The sequence below is a fragment of the Leptonychotes weddellii genome, chromosome 3 (assembly GCF_054177405.1).
Source record: "Leptonychotes weddellii isolate Sample4059 chromosome 3, ASM5417740v2, whole genome shotgun sequence".
Classification (NCBI taxonomy): Eukaryota; Metazoa; Chordata; class Mammalia; order Carnivora; family Phocidae; genus Leptonychotes; species Leptonychotes weddellii.
The window spans coordinates 98,779,754-98,796,982 of NC_138371.1; the positions used below are offsets into that span (position 1 = coordinate 98,779,754).

The 17,229-nt window shown below is 49.6% G+C and overlaps 1 pseudogene across 1 annotated transcript; it reads left to right on the forward strand.

Annotated features, from left to right (window-relative positions):
• The first annotated feature begins 8,835 nt into the window (after positions 1-8,835).
• Positions 8,836-17,229, forward strand: LOC145720581 (large ribosomal subunit protein eL43 pseudogene; annotated as a pseudogene). The gene is made up of 3 exons (XR_014143658.1): positions 8,836-9,091; positions 11,730-11,804; positions 13,973-17,229. The product of XR_014143658.1 is annotated as a large ribosomal subunit protein eL43 pseudogene (transcript).

Consider the following 17,229-nt stretch of genomic DNA (forward strand, 5'->3'; position numbering starts at 1 on the left):
ATGCTGCTGGTCCAGGAGCCTGTCTTTGAGAACCACTGAGCTCATGACAGTGAGTGGCTTATAGATCACACGCTCAGTTCCAAAGCTATCACACACCTCCTCTTTGCAAGGAGGTGATATAAGGCTTCAGTAAACGGAAGTTGTGGGGGGATGGTCCTTTCTTAGCAATGAAAATAAGAAGTCACACTCCCAGCTGCCCTGGCCACAACTCTGAGCTCAGCGTCCTTTCTTTCAGGAGCCAGCTGATGTAGTTTCAGACCTGGTATAGTGGTTACTGTGAGAATTTGTCACCTGCGCTGGCTCCCTTGGCTGCCCCCATGACTGGAGCTGGGTGAGAGGACAGAGGGCCCTGTGCCAGCATCTGGTAGGTGCACTTGGCCTCTGATCAACGCCTGATCAGGAGACTGTAGTCTCCTTTGCCTTGTTCTTTGGAAGCTTTGAAAGTCTCAGCTGCCCCTTGGGTGTCCATTTGCATGCTGAGTGCCTGCAGTGAGACCTCGGGAAGGACAAACAACCTCTGTTGATTTATTTCAGCATCCCTGGGCTCTGATGATGCAGCAGGGAAGTGGTTCTCCAAAGAAAGGTGTCTGGGGAACCAAAGTGGCAAAGGGAATGGATGCTTAGGGATATTTTGAGAAGCCAAGAGGGGACAGTGTATCCCAACCAGCGTTTGCTTGGCGTCCTAGCTCTGAGCTCCAGCAGAAGTGACTGGAGCACAGAAGGCCTTGGATACACTTATTCCAGCCTCAGCTCCATCCAGACTGGGGGACAGTGAGGGCGCAGGAAGACTCCGCCTGCCAGGCTCACAGCTGGGTGCCTGCTTACCGGCTTACCTGTGCATATTGGCTGTGTCAGCCAGCTCAGGAGTGAACAGGTGAAGGAGTGAGGTCCAGAGCAAGGGACAGTCCCTCAGCACATCTGAGCTCCTGCCTAGACCACACCTGGACCATCCTGGGGAGTGCTGTGGACTTTCTAACCTCAGCTTCCTCACATGTGAAATGTGATGGCACAGCTATGTAGGCTCCTTGTGAGGTGGTGTGTGATGAACCCCTGGGGCAGTAGCCAGCACAGGTTGGCTGTTGGCTTATCACCATCGTCACCATTATCACCGTTGCCAACAACTTCAAAATAGCCTCCAAGTGAGATTTTAAAAAACGGCCACCTTTAATTCTCTCGTACACTGTTTGGCAAATGTGTCACCCTGAGAATTAAAAATTCCATTTCTAGTAATTGATCCTAGTGAAATAATCTGAAAAAGAAACAAAAATTCATGCTCAAGAAAGTATACTGCAATTTGGTTTAAAATGGAAAATAAAAGAGAGAGAACAATCTAAATGTTCCACATTAGGGAATTGGTTATGTAAATTCTGATATGCTTATATGATAGAATATTATGCAGTTATTGCAGTGATGCATGGAAATCCTTAGTGACAGGAGGAAATACTTACAGTATGATTTAAGGGGAAAAAAACCAGGATCCTGTAAATATAAATTACATTAAATATTTAAAAAAAAACTATGAAAAAGGAATCAAAGGAAATAGCATGTTGGGGTAGTGGCTTTTGGCTGGTGGGTGGGGATTAGGGGTGGAATTGTTTTCTCCTAACATACAGTTTTCTGCACTTTCCAAATCATCTATGATAAACATGTTACTTTTAAGGTCAAGAAATGGGAGTGAATCTTCAGAACTGGCTATCATCACAGAATCTTCAAAGCCTCAGACTATAAGGTCCACAAAGTTCCCTCCTAACTCCCCCCACCTGCCTGCCCCGCCCCACACCCCATGGGGTGTCTGCATGCCTCTGCAGTGTTCCCCACAAAAGCCACCATGAGTCGTCACTGGACAGTGGGACTATGGCTGTACTTTCTCAAAGATCTGAGTCCTGTGTTCACATACCCTTTGCCCGATTTGGTAGACATTTTCCCTTCCAATAAAGAGGTGCACACTGGGGAAAACTGCAAGTGCATTCAATGACCCCAGCTCATCTTGCCTTTTCCCTGGGCTGCAGATGTGTATGGGGGAGTTCCAGATGTGGCTTGAGCCCCAAAGTCCTCACGGACACCCTTGTTTCTGCAGGTGGAAACAAAGGCAAGCTCCAGCCCTCTCAGGGAATGAGTCAGAGCCTGGATATGAGAAATCCTGCAGCTGCTAGACCACAGGTTTTGCTTGTGTCTGAAGGAGTGAGATCCAGAGCAAGGGGCAGTCCCGCAGTGTGCCCGAGCTCCTGCCTAGACCAACCTGGACTGTCCTGGGGAGTTCTGTGGCCTTTCTAACCTCAGCTTCCTCACATGTGAAATGTGATGGCACAGCTACATAGATCCTGCAAAGCTTCTTCATAGAAGCTGCATAGCTTCTCTCGAGTCACTGTGGGTGTTCTACTCAGCTGGCCTTGCAAGGCTCCCTGGATTTGAGTACTTTCCTAAAGACACTGGAAGGGTCCCTCTCACTTGCTAGACTGGTTGAGAGTCCTCTGGGCAGGATTCTTTGAAGGGAGGCCTCGGTTGTCCCTCTAATTTCAGTCTCAGCGGAAGGGACCTTATAATGGAAATGCATAGACTCAGTTTCCCCTCTTGGCCTCCTCTTTCTTCCATCTCTTCTTTTTTTCCTTATCCCCGTGGCCATCTTCCGTCACTTCATGTTCATCCATATCTCTTGCTTCTCTTTTTCAAGTACAGCGAATCTTCCATCAGTGATATAACCCCTACATTTTTGGAGTCTGTATCTATTCTTGTATTTATAAAGAAGTAGTGGGGTTTAGCGTCTGGAAGCAATGACTTCTAGTTTGCCTTGCAGAGAGGTACACTTAGCTGTGTGGGTGTCAGAAAGCTCAATCGGGGAAGATCCTTGTAGTCCCTGAAAGCCAACCATTGTAACCTCAGGAGAGTTGGGATTGCACCTCAAGGTCACAGAATGTCTCGTCTTTCAAAATGTCTGTGGGGAGGGTGTTGGGGGAGTTAATATCATCTATTGTGGACATTGTAGTGAGCATGTACTTATCAGTTGATGGGTTCCCAGCAGCTTTGGGTTGGAAATGACCTTGAATGCTCATCCTGGTCACCACCATCTGGTTCTTCCTTTGCTCGACAGCCTCCCTGACCACAGCGCCTACACTGCATCCACAGCTTCCCAGGGTTACCAGCCCAGCCCGGGATTCCTCCCCTTTCCATGCAAGCTGGTGGTGCCCTGGCCCCAGGACACAGCCTTCCATCTGGCCTTGTCTTGTTACCTGATCTGTCCAGGAGGGCTCTGTGAGCTGGTGTGGGGCTGCCACCGTGACTTCACATTATATTTCAGGGGAAATGTAATACATATGGACTATGGCAATGCTTTGTTAGCAAGTTTGCACATTCTCTCACCCAGTTAAGCACATGGATATTCAAAGCAACTACTCAGTCACAATGTAATTTTCATTCTGGTCTCCTACAGGTAATGTCTGCTGCGGGGAGGCCCTGAGTTGAGGTGTAGAAGAGGCAGGCGGGGGAAACGATGGGGCCCTACAATGGGGACACAGCTTCTGTCCTCCCTCTGCGCTGCCAGAACATGCTCTGTGTAGCTGCTCTTCGCCAGGGACTGCCTCGTGGGCCGATTCTATAACTTTTCAGTCCCTTCTGGGGGAGTCCAGTCTACAACAAAAGCTTTGGTCTCATACCCATTTTAAAGCTCCTAAGTGAAATAAGTTAGTCCTAGAAGCATAGATGCTGCATAATTCCACTTATATGAGCGATCTAAAATAGTCAAATTCACAGAATCCAAGCGTGGAATGGCAGTTGCTGGGGGCTGGGGGTAAATGGGGACTTGATAATCAATGAACATAGTTTCAGAAAAGGAAGGTGGAAAACTCCAGAGCTGTGTCATACGGCATTGTGCCCACAGTCAACTGTATGGTACCCTGGAACATTTGTTAAGCGGGTAGATCCCATGGTAAGTGTTCATACCACAATGAGATAAAATGGTTTTTAAAAAGCTCCCACCAGCCTGCCCAGCAGGGGAAAGGGGGCCTGGCCTGTTCTCCTTAATTCCCATCAGTTCTGAGTTCAGCCCCTCCAGAGCTGAGGTGGGAAGAAGATGCCAGGCCAGAGGGAACCATCTTTCTACCTAATGGGCAACACCTGTTGTTTGGTCTTGGTGGGGGAGCCCTGGACTGGGCAGGCTCTTTCTGAGGGCAGAGTGATGGCCTCTGGGAAGAGTTGAGGCAGGTGTGTCCACGCTGCACTGCCCCTGATCCCGGTGGGCCTTGAGCTGACTGACCCCTCAGCAGGCCCCTGTCCAGACTGGATGATGCTCTTGTGAGTGGGCTGCTTTGAAGACGGTTCACACCCAGCTCCCCTGGGCCTGGTCCTGCAGAGCAGGGGAGGTTTAGGATGTGCTGCTGCTGCCCCTGCTGCACAGACGGACGCAGAGCCAGCTCCTCTGTGGCACCAGCTCTGCGTGCTTTGGGGGCTCTCTCGGGTCCTCCTCACTTGGCCAGAGGTAGAGAGATGCTGAAAGCCGCTTAGAGAGACAAGGACGATGCAGTGCTGTATTCTCCCACAACTGCCCTCAGGGATGCTCCGGGAGGCTATCCAGCCTCTCTGAGACCACAGCTGGGTGACCGTGCTTGCCCGAGTGTGGACTCCACTTAGGATGTGTCTGGTGTCTGTTTAGAATGTAAGCGTGCTTGCTGTTCCCTTTCCTCAGCTTTGAGTCTTCATGGAAATTCCTGTATTATACCACACACACACACACGAGTGCACAGGCATACACACATGCACACATACACCCAGCCTCCCGGGACCTGCAGCCCTGTAGGGCTCCTCCTTGGCCTGATGCAGTGGCGTCTCTCAGTCACGGGCCCTACCACTGATGGGTGGCTTGTGAGCTTCCCAGCTATGTGACTGTTCTAGCCCAAGGTCAAGCACATGGATGGCAAGCAAGATCCACGACGGGGAAGATAATTCTGTAAGGAGCAGCTGTGCTTCTCAATGAGGTGTGAGGCTCAGAATGACAGTGCTCACCCAGGAAGTAGGCCAGTGATACTCTCTCCAATCCTGATTTCAGGCATGGGGACGTAGGGAAGACCTGATCTCTTCAGCTTAGGAAAGAACAGAGGCTGGTGTTATAAAGCCTCTGGCTGCAGTGACCCTGGGCATCTGGCTGCCTCTGAAGCTTTTCTCAAGACAAGGTCACCTTCCCAGACTTCCCCAAGCCCCCATGGGTCCATGTGGCCTTCATATGCTCTCCCTTTCACACCCTGAGGCCTGGGCCAGCCACCCCTCTGGCCTCCACATTGTCCGCTTCCCCAGGGATCCTGATTGCCTGAGGCTCTCTTTTCCTACTTGAAACCCTTTTTTCCTGATGTGGATGATGATGTCATTGTCACCATTTTGGGGGCTCATTTTACAATTGCATGTGTTGTTCCCGTTTCTCACAGGAATCATTGAGGTGATGTTATAATGTCTATCAGTTTACAGTCGAGGAAACTGAGGCTCAGAGAGGTTGGGTAACTTGCCTGAGTTCACACAGTGGATGGATAAGCTGTGGGATTGAAATCTAGGTCTGTCTAATTCCAAAGCTCATTCCAGAATCATTCATCCAGCAAAAGTCTCTGAATGGCTACTGTGTTCCTGTTTTAGAGCCTGCGGATCTCACAGTGCACAGCACAAAGCCCTGTCTTCAGGGTCTTCCATTCTAGAGGAGGGAGCAGCCAAAAGCTCATGAAAAATGTGGATCCAGGTGGCGATAGATGCTATGAGACAGAAAGAAAGGAGAAGAGAGAGAGTGATCAGGGAGGCCTTTCGGAGGAAGTGCTTTTGGGCGGTACTAGAGACTGAATGTTTGTGTTCTCCCAAAATTCATATGTTGAAAGCCCTCCCTGGGATGGTATTAGGAGGTGGGCCCTTTGGGAGGTGGAGCCCTCACGAATGGGGTTAATGCCTTTATAAAAAGACCCGGGAGCTCCTTCACCCCTCCCACCACGTGAGGATCCAGAGAGAAGATGGGCATCTATGAATGGGGAAGCAGGCTCCCACCAGATATAGGATCTGTCAGTGCCTTCCAGCCTCCAGAACACTATGTAAACATCTGCTATTGAAGTCTTCCAGGCCACAGCACAGTACTCTGTGGGAGCAGCCCGAGCCGATTCATACAGGGTGAAGCAGGGAGAGAATGGGCCTTGCTCATTCTGAATCTGAAAGAGGAGTGTTCCAGCTGGACACTGGCCAGTGTGAAGGCCGGGGCAGGCAGGCTTGGGGAGCTCTGGGCTGAGCCAGAGACCGGGGGGCTAGAAGGTGCGGCACTCGACCGTAGAAGGAAGTATGGCCTCCGTCTGAGAGGGTGGGAAGAAGCCAGGGAGGGTCTCTCACGGGGCTGTTCGGGTTGTTTTATCTAAGCAGCACCGCCACGGCTGCCGTGCTGAGGACAGACGTGGGGGTGAGGCTGGGAGCCACTACGGCTGTGGCCCAGGCAGGTGCTTAGGCCTGCACAGTGGTGGCGCTGCTGAGGAAGAACGGAGGTATTTTAGACATGTCTGGAATTGGGGTCCATGGGAGTTGCTGTTGGATTAGATGTAGGGTGAGCAAATTAAAAAAAAAATAAGAAAAAAGAAAACAGAGAGGAGGACGAGTCAAGGTTTTGGCCCGAGCGGGAAGGTTGGGTCTTCGTTCACCAGGGCGGGGGGAACAGTGTGATTGGGGGGGGATGCTATGCCCAGAGAGCCTTCAAGTCACCGTACACAGGGCTTGGGGCTTGGGGGACAAATAAGGGCTGGAGACCCAGCTGGGGCCTCCAGGGTCTCAATGGCATTGACAGCCTAGGGCAGGAAAAAGAGTAAGAGCTGAGTCAGTGGTCTTCCATAGAGCATCCTGGAAGGGAGAAGGCAGAGGACCAGGAGGAAAGCAGGGAGCACTGTGTCAGGAAGATCTCAGCTTTCCCTTTGCTGCTGTCCATGGGCTGCATGTGTGCTAGACCCATCTCTTACTAACCTCTGCTGAGATCCTCTCCTCTCCCCTGCATCACTGAATCGGCTCCCTCCACCAGATCACCTCTGGCAACATGACCATCCCCAAGCTTAAGAAAAGGAAAACCTCCCCTGATATCCTGTCTCCCTCTTGCTCCTGGCCCCTTTCTCGTGCCCTTCACAGCAAAGCTCCACTAAAACATTTCTATAAGTGCTTTTGGTGCTTGAAGTGCTTCTTTTTCTTTTTTTCCAGTGAGATAAACTGAAACAGAGCCTTCTACAGAATGTGGGAGGCTTGGAGAGAGTGGAGGCAGGGAAAGGTGGTGGTTTGCTGGACGGTGCACTCAGGCTGTGGTCATGGCGCTGAGGTGGGTCTGGTCAGTGTGAGCGTGTGTGAGTGTGAGTGTGCAAGCGTGTGTTTGTGTGTGAGTGAGTGGGGTGTGCTTGCAGCCATGGCCATGTTTGGGTGCAGGCATGCAGCACGGAGCAGTTGGATGTATCTAGACTGAGCCAACAGGATAGAATGAGAAAAGACAAAGAGAGCATTCAACCCAAACCAGCTTGGGTGATACCAGTAGATGAATAGCTCAGAGGTCTTGTCCTCCTGGAGTTCACGTTCTAGGGAGGAAACACAGATGATGCAAAGGAGAAATAAATAAGCTCTGTAGTGTGCTAGGTGGTGCTAAGAGAAAAAATGAAGCAGAAAAGAGGATGGGTCTCAGGGTGGGGGCTGCAGGTTTAAACAGTGCAGCCTGGAGGGCATCAGGAAGAAGGTGGCATGTGGCTGGGGCCTGAACCAGGCAATGGGGGGAGGATGAGGGTATCTGGGGAACAGTGTTGCACACAGAGGGAGCAGCAAGTGCAAAGGTACCAAGGTGGGAGCAGCTCTGCATATTTCAGGACCAGTCAGAAGGCCGGTGTGGCCGTAATGAAATGAATTGTAGAAGACAGGGTTGGAGCATGAACTGGGGTTAGACCACGTAGGGCTTTGAGAGCCCTGTATGGGCATCAGCTCTTACCCTGAGGTAGATGGGAGCCATGGGAGGATTCTGAGCAAAGGAGTGGCAGGAACTGAGATGTTGACAGGATTACACTATGCAGGGGAAGGGGATCATGGTGGGGATGGTGGCTTGGACTCTAGTGGGAGAGGCGAGAAGTGGTGGGCTTGAACATACTTTCTAGTGATTACTGGTAGGAGTTGAGGACATACAACAAAGGACCACAGTGATGGGCTGCAGAATCTGAGCTGCAGAAGGGAGGAGGTGAAAAAGGAAGGGAAGTGGCCAGGCTGCAGAGGCAAGGGCGCCCCTGGGCTGAAGAACTGCCTGAGTGGACATGGGCACGAGCTAGGAGTGCCGGGGGCCCTTGGAAGGCAGGCTGACTGAAATGGAGACTGGGGTCACTCGCAGTGTCCCCTGCCAGTGAGTGACCATAGGAGCTGGTGGCTGATGTGAATTGCAGTTGAGGCAAGTCCCCTGTGTGTGTGCACAGCATTAAGAATGACGGTGGCCGTGTGTGAGAGAGGCAGCAGAGGCAATGGCCTCAGCCCAGAGAACAGGATGTGGGCTTTTTAGCAGGAAGGGGCTCTGAGGGTGAAACGGGTAGCAGTGCCTTGCAAGTAGCTTCTGTCTCCACACTCTGCCCTGTGGTGCAAGAACGTGGGGGAGAAAATCAGCATCCTCAGGGAGCCGGGCTGATCCTCCCCCATGGGAGAAGAGGCTGAGGGGAGGGGACTTGGTGAGGCGGTCAGGGGCTTAGGGACAGAGATGCCAGGCAGCGCTGAGGGCCTGGTCAGCGGGGGAAGCACTGAGCCACAGGGGAGAGGGCTGGGACATGTGTGTCCTTGGTGTCTGTGTGTGGGAGGCCCGGGGCACTCTCAAAGTTGTCTGTGTGTGTCTCTCTCTTCCGTCCAGCCGCTCTTCTCTCCCCAGTCATTCAGTCCCCAGAGGGACCTTCTGATGATTCAAAGGCTAAAGTCAGTGGCATCTAGGCCACGAGGGGCCTGAGAAGCTGAGACGTCTGTCCCTTCCCTCTGATCGATGTTGGGTGCAGGCCTCTGGGTCTGGCCAGATGCTTGTTGGTTCTTCTGCTGATCTAGTCCAAGTTCCACTGCCTGACATTTCAGAACTTCTGGATGCCTACAGCCCTTATTTCAGGTACAAATCCTCTCAATTTGCCTTTTATCCTTGCTTTTCATGTTTCAGCCTCCTGGCTGGAAGGAAGCTCCTGAGAGGCCTGAGCATGCACCATACCATCTCAACTCTGGGCCTTTGCAAACTCCTGTTCTGCCAACAAGTTTAGATCATGTCACCTCCTCTGGGAGGCCTTCCCTGACTTCTGCAAAGGGCCTATGTGCTCCTTCCTCTATTCCTGCAGGAGGCAGCCAGTTTTCTCATAAATATTTTAGGCTTTACATAGACCACATGTGGTCTCTGTTCATATTCTTCTTTGTTTTATTTGTTGGTTTATTTGTTTTTTTTTTTAACAATATTTTAAAAATGTAAAAACCATGACTCTATCAAAACAGGCCAGAGGCTGGGTTTAGCCTGAAGGCTGCAGTTTGCTGAACAACTTGTTCAAATCACCATTAACATGCTTTGCAGTTGTCTGTCTCCGCACTGATTTTTAACTACTAGAGGGCAAGGACTGTATTTTATATACCTCAACATCTGACACAATGCTACGTGAACAAATAAGTGATGTTGCATAAAATATCCTCTGACATGTCCCAGCTGACTCTTTTATCATTTCTCTGCACACCTGCCTCTCACATGTTAAATAAATAACCTCCTTAAGAGTCTCCAAGTCAGCCATTAAACAGTCCTTCCACAGATGCACCCTAAGCTTTCAATGATATTAATGGATGTCATTTATTAAGCTCCTGGTATGTAGCAGGCAAGTGTGGAGTCCTGGGGACACAGAAGTGAAGCCAACCGACTCTGGGTGGGTGTGTGTGTGTGTGTGTGTGTGTGTGTGTGCATGTGCTCACACAAGTAACTCAAGTACCGATCACTCAGTCTCTGCACAGCCCAGGGTCACACTGACGTGCCCTCTATGATCCCAGCTGGATCACATGCACTAATCCTTACCACTTCTCTGGAGGACTTAATTCACTTAAAAAATCATATAATTGCATTTTCAGCATAATTAGGTACTTAATTACATGACTAAATGTCCTCGATCAGGCTGCATGTGTAAATAATGATGATTTAGTTAGCCATGCTTTGTTATCGGCTTTCCAGAAGGCCCATCAGTTGGCGAACAGGATGTGGAAAAGTGTTTTTCTCCTTCCTTCACTGGGTTTGAGAGACAGGAGCGGCAGAGCCCTTTCCTGTTGGGATAGGAGCAGGGTGGGGAGAACAGGAGGTAGAGGGGACTCCTACTGCCTGGGGATCTTGGTTCAAAGCCTCAGGTAGTGCCTGTCAGATAAGGGCATGAGTGCCCACATTCTAAAGACAGACAAGACCACTTTCCCCCAAGATGTGCTAAGGGAGGCCAAAGTGGCTCTGAGATAGCTGGACCTCCAGATTATAGACCAGAAGGGTAGGACTGTGGTGGGGATTCTGGAAGGAAGGAAAGCCACAGGAGTAGGAGGCATGCATGGCTCCTCTTCTATTCCCTGGAATATTTCTCCTCCTCCCAAGCCAGTGAGGGCACCCACACCAAGGGATAAGGCTTTCTCCCCTCCCTGGGCTGAGGTGTGCTGAGGTTCACTGTTCTTACACATGCAGTGGATCATGAAAGAACCTACCTCAGAGGGCAGCTGTGAGGATGACATGAGATGATGTATATAGATGGTGCAGTATGATTTTATATGCAATACTTGTTAGCTAGCATTGTGAATGATACTTCTGGGGTTTGTTTTTTAAGCTGGACTAATGTTTGAAAGGGAGGGTATATTTTGACCTTTATATTGGGAGTGTATTGCTTGGGGCAGTGATGAAGAGAAGGGCAAATGCACATCAACACCCTGCTCTACAGAAATCATCTTAAAGTGATTGAAGGGGGCATTGTGATGCACAGCACAGGGAGTGTGGATTGTGGTGCCAGAGAGGTATGGCTATAGGTCCTGGCTCCTGAGTCCCACCTGCATGTGACCTTCTCTAATGCTCAGCTAACTCACCAATACAGAAGGATGCACCTGCATGGCTCCAAGAGAGGCAATGCCCAACACATGCAAGCTCTTCTTATCATTCCCACTTATTTGAGCATAGCTCCTGCACATTTGTGTGTACGTACATATGGCTCCTAGATGCAGGGCCCCTATGGGGGAAGCAGAGGGGGACAGTGCTTGTGAATTGAGGGGTAGGGAATGCTTGTTTATCTCCTGGGATAGTTGTTTTCCAGATGCTTCCCACTCTGCTATTAGCCTTCCTTTGTCCTCTGGGTATCAGGGCAGAAAAGGGGCTTTAGGAAGTCACCAGTTCACCTCATTTTGCATCCAGCACAAGAGCCAGGAAGCTGGCTGCCTCCAGTCAAGCCCCTGTGCTGTCTTTGTGCTTGGGGAGGAAAAGTTATTTCTCTTCACTGCACCCACCCCACCACCCCTCCACCGCATCCTCCCACTGTATTTTTGGCTGATGAAGATGCTCTATAATACATCTCAATCCATCACCCTGGCACACTCCTGTTCTGTCTTCCCAGCCCCCCGTTCAGATCTTGTGATTTATATTTCCCTAACATTAATCTTTTAAAAGCAAAGAAGCTATAAACACATACATAACTCTTCCTCCTGTCAGTTGAAATCCCATGACACAAATCAACTGCCATCTAAATTAAATGTTTCTTTCACAGAAAGTGATAAATGCCCTGGAGACCAATCAAGAAAGCCAACAAACTTAGACTTTGTTTCACTTTGGAATTTTGCAGGTAGGTTAAAGTCCAATAACTGGTTATATTTCATGACCAACAGGAGTGGTGAATTGGATGTTTTAATACAGCTGATATGGACAGGAGACTTTATGCATCTTTCCTCATCAGGGATCTTAGCATATCAAATGCAGGGTTGAAATCTAACACATAATCTTAGGGGAAAAGGGTAAGTGCAGACACACTGTACTATTCTGTCAGACTGATCTATTACTTTCTTAAGCAAACCATGTAACAGTGAAAACAGAGTTACCAAAAGACACATCAGCCTGTTATAGAGTTGGATCTGTTTGACTAGTTAGGATTAGGACTCCCAGATATGCCAGATGGTCTAAGAGCAGATTTCAAATAATTTTATTCTGTTTAGCAGGGATGGTTTCATATTTTTAAAAATGCAATTTTTAATTCTATATCTTTCAAATATCTATTTTGGGGGGAAATATAGAAGCTATGTTTTTAGGAGAAGGAAGGAGATATATGAATGGCTAAATCCAGTACATATCTTGGGTTTACTTTCCTCTCTTCCTTTTCCATGTCTTATTGCTTCTTCCACCAACACTACCACATTCAATATCATTAATAAACTTCATTATTCACCTCATTATGGGAAGAAGAGAGTCCTTTTTTTTTTTTTTTGAGAGAGAGAGCAGAGAGCATGAGAGGTGGTGGAGGGGCAGAGAGAGAGAGAGAGAGAGAGAGACAATGATGGAGCCTGATGCTGGGCTCGATCTCAGGACCCTGAGATCATAACCTGAGCTGCAATCAAGAGTTGGATGCTTAACCGCCTGAACCACTCAGGTGTCCCAGGAAGTAGAGAATCTTAAAGGTCAGGTAAAGAAACTACATCTTGTATTGTAGGACATGAACAGGTGAGAGATTATGGAAAAGGAGATTCTCTAGAAATTCTGAAGTAGTACAGGGATGGAGAGGAGAGCCTTTTCTCTTCCAAGTTTAGAAGAGCACTTGGAAGCCACTGAGAAAGGATCAGCATGACACAATGAGAGACTAACAAGACTGAGAGTAGTGGACATGAGCAGAGAGATATAGGTGTGAGGTGGGGGGGGTCCAGCAAGTCACACTTGACAAGGCTAGGAGTCTTGAGGGTTAGAGAGTTTGAAGTTCTGACAGGAGAGTGATTAGAAGTTAAGTGAAGGAGATGGTGTGATAGAAGAGGTAGGAGGGCTATGAACAATTATTTATTATTTTGTATTAAAATATATACAGTTAATGAATAACTTCCATAATTATACCATAATTATATTGTAATTATGTAAAATAAATTATTACAAAATAAATACATCACTTAAAGTATTAAATACTAGGATGTGTTTCAGATTTTCAAATTTACATAAAAAATAGGTTTTTAACGATTGTGGGAGGCATCCATGTATGGATGGGATGAATGAGTAAGAAGGGGGATCTTTTTTTTTTTTTTTTATTTGACAGAGAGAGAGAGAGAGAGAGAGGGAACACAAGCAGGGGGAGTGGAAGAGGGAGAAGCAGGCTTCCTGCCGAGCAGGGAGCCTGATGCGGGGCTCCATCCCAGGACCCTGGGATCATGACCTGAGCCGAAGGCAGATGCTTAACGACTGAGCCACCCAGGAGCCCCGAGTAAGAAGGGGATCTTGACAATGCTTGAAATAAGGATGCTTTTTAAGACTAGGAGTGCTCCATTTATCCAGAGGGCTTTGCACCCAGGCACCTTGCCTGGGAGTTGAGGCACTGAGTATGGGGTTCCTGCCTCAAAGCAGGAGCCTCTTGTTTGTGGTTCTCAACTCTGGCTGCACATCAGAATCACATGGGACCCTTTAAAAAACACCCATGCCCAGGTCCCGTCCTCCTAGGGTTGCCAAAAAAAATGCAGACCACCAGTTAAATTTGAATTTTAGATAAACAACAACAAATTTCTTGGTATAAGTATGTCCCAAATATTGCAAGACAGCTCCATAGACTGTTCGGTTCTTTGTCAGCTCACCAGATAGATTGGGAGTTTTCTAAGGGGGATACACCTCGGGGAGAACCCTAGGATCTCCTGGGCACCAGCGCAGAGCCACAGGCACAAGCTAGCCTGAATTCTCACATTATCTCACATGTTCACAACCTTCCTGCTTGTCCTACGTGAGCCCATTGTACGTCACAAGGATTCTAATTCTATTTCACACCTCTAGGCTTTGGCTCATGCTGTTCCCTCTGCCTGAAATGTCCACTCCACCTGGCCTACCTGGGGAACGAATGTCTACACATCAAGGAGGATGTCTGTCCTGACCTCCCAGTGGAAGTGACCTCCTGTTACTATGGTCAGACTCACCAAGTATGTCAAAACAACTCTGCGGGTGCAGGGAGGGCCATGGCATCTTCATCTCAGTATCCTGGCATTTTACAAGGTGGCTTGCACATAGTAAGTCAGTGGTTATCAAAAGCTTACTGAGAGAAAGTTCTTCTCAGTGGCCCAGATTGAAATGCAGCACTCACTGCCATGTCCACTTCCCCCAAAACCCTCTAGCATCCCCTTCCCCATCAACCCTCCTTGCCAAACCTTTACCTCAATTGCTCCTCATGGGGTCCGGCTGCCTGTGGCCACCAGAAGTCTATTTGGTGCTTAGGAATGGAAAGACACTTCCTGGGTCTCACTGCCCCTGTTTCTGAGGGGATGGGCCCTGGGGACAGGTCTGAGAAAGCAGCTGGTGAGCGGCTGGGCCCAGACCCACTTTATCAGCCCCAGGCCCACCAGGTCGGGCACCGGATCTCCCTGCAGCTGCCTGATAAAAGGCCCAGCTCTGCTTTCTTACCGCCTAGAGCCTTATCAGAGGCAGGCCTGGGTGAAGGTTCCATTGCCCTCAGTGTGAATGAAAGGGAGGGAAAAAGGCCCTCGGAAGAAATATGATGTCCTTGCACTCAGACACAGTCAAGCTGGCTGCCTGCCTGTGAGTCCAAGCCCTACTGGTACAGATGGAGAGGGGCTCCTGCCAAGGCACCACAGGCTTCCCTATGCAAGAGTGAGTGGGGACCCTCATGCACACTGGGTCTGAAGCTTACAGAGACCTGAGCTCAGTGAGGGTGGGTACTGCCTTTCAGATCTCCGGACTTGGGTGTCTGTGTGTGTGTGTGTGTGCGCGCACGTGTGTTGGGGGGAGCAGGTAATGCTTAAGCTTGAAGCATTTGTTTCCTTAGAACTGTGGCACATAAAGTGCTTGGTGTCCTAGAGAGGAGCATACTGCCTGCCTGCCCATGAGCCTGGAGAGTTGCAAAGGTTATGGGATCAAGTTACACCTGAATCCTAGTGCTGGCTTGACCAGGTGCTATCAGTGTGCCCTTGAGACAGACTTTACATCTTTTCCAGGAACATTCAGGTTACTGTGTTGTGTGAGGACCCCAGGCTCCTCTTCTAAGCAGGTGTGTAACAGCACTGTCCTTCCTGATGCGCACATGAACAGCTCGCCCTGGCACCCTGGTACAGAGAGCATTGGATAAATGCTAATGCCCTCTCCACCCCTCCACCCTCCGCTGTACCAGGCTGGGCGAGGACAGAGTGAGATCGGAAGTGTGAGCGGCTTTGCTATGTGCCGGTGATTCCAAGCACCAACAGTTGCCCAGGGGGCCTGATTTCCAACAGGGTCCTCAGGTGAAGATGAAAAGTCGGTCACTTCCGTAGAAGCCGGATTCTCGTGCTGGGATCATATTATCTGAGGGGAGGAGGCACACAGGACAAACTCCTGTGTCTATATTTAAGCGGCTTTGGTCACTTAACTGAACTGCTGTCTGGACTGCTTATCAGACTAAACAGAAAAGTGTGCAGATATAAAGCAGGTGCAAATAACCTCTCAACATCTTTCCCATTCTTATGAACCTGACTGCTAGTGCGACTTGCCTGGGCAGGGGAAGTTGTATTAATTTCTATCTTGCACATGGGTGGTGGGGATGGTGGGGGGAGAGCCTGAGGTGGTGGAATCTTGGGCTCTAATCTGAGCTGTCTGAGCCTGAGCTGGTCTCTTCAGTTCTCTGATTTCCAGGAGAAGGAGTTTGCATTCCTGGGCTTTACTTTCATTCTTCCAGGGAAGACTGGGTGAGGCTGAACATGGTACGGGGACCTTCTTCTCCAGCAAGGTGGCAGCTTGGACCCCAGAAGCAGCAGGATGGACCACCCTTGTCCACACCCTTTAACAGTTCTCTCTTCACCCTCTTCTAGGCCAGACCATCCACCTCAGGGGAGAAGGTTGCTGCTCTGTGCTCTATGCTGGGTTGGTACCCCCAGGGTTTCCATGGACCCAGAGCTGCCTGTGAGGGGCTGATCCACATCCTTTTGCTCCAAGCTGCTCCATCAGGGGCCTGAGTGCCCTGTGAACTGCAGGTGCATGGGGCCCCGGGCCCTACACTCATACTCAGTCCCTGCAGAAAACCTTCAGACCCAGAAGGTGCAACCAGCAATTTCAGAGAGGCTTCTGGAAGCTGGCCTCTGTGTGCACTCAACTAAGGCATCTCTCAGGACAGCTGAGGACAAATGGGGGTCTTGGTACTCCAGTACCTCCCTGTCTCCCATCTTCCTGTGTTTCAGGCACTCCTCAGGAGGTCCCTACCTTCTTCTCCCCTCCCACGCACTCTCACCACATGCCATGGCTCATCCAGGGCCTCGCTCTTAGTCTTTTGCTGGAGCATTAGCTGAGATGCTCAAGGGCTCCTCTATCAGGGTCAGAAGCATTCTAGTAGGAGGTTTGGAGACCCCAAAATTTGGGAGGATAGTGGAATTCCAGCTGCTACAACAGGTGCTGGGAGATAGTCCCATTGTCTTTCTGCCACCTCCCCTGTCGGTCTTCATCTCCTTCTTACCACTTCCCACCCTCCTCCCCCAGTCACACTGCCTCCTGGCTGTTCCTTGATCAGGCCAGGCCTCCTTCTACCTCAGGGCCTTTGCACTTGCTATGCTCTCTACCTATTATGTCCTCTCTCAGATATTCCTGTTTGACTCCCTGGCTTCCTTTAGGTCTTTCTCAAACATCATCTCTCCCAGTGAAGACTTCTCTGGCCATGCTCTTTAAAATGGTACCTCCCTTGCCTCTCTGGGCTCAGACCTAGTTTGTGGTGACATGGCTAAACGCACCAAGAAGGTCTGAATTGTGGGTAAATATGGGAGCCGTTATGGTGCTTCCTCAGGAAAATGGTGGAGAAGACTGAACTAAGCCAGCACGCCAAGTACACTTGCTCCTTCTATGGAAAAACCAAGATGAAAAGACGAGCTGTGGGGATCTGGCATTGTGGCTCCTGCATGAAAACCGTAGCCAGTGGCACCTAGACCTACAACACCACTTCTGCCGTCACAGAAGTGACAGAATACTGAAGGAGTTGAAAGACCAGTAGAAGCTCCACCATTTGAAACATTGCTATCCTATAATAAATGAATTCATTTATGTAACAAAACAAAAAAATTAAA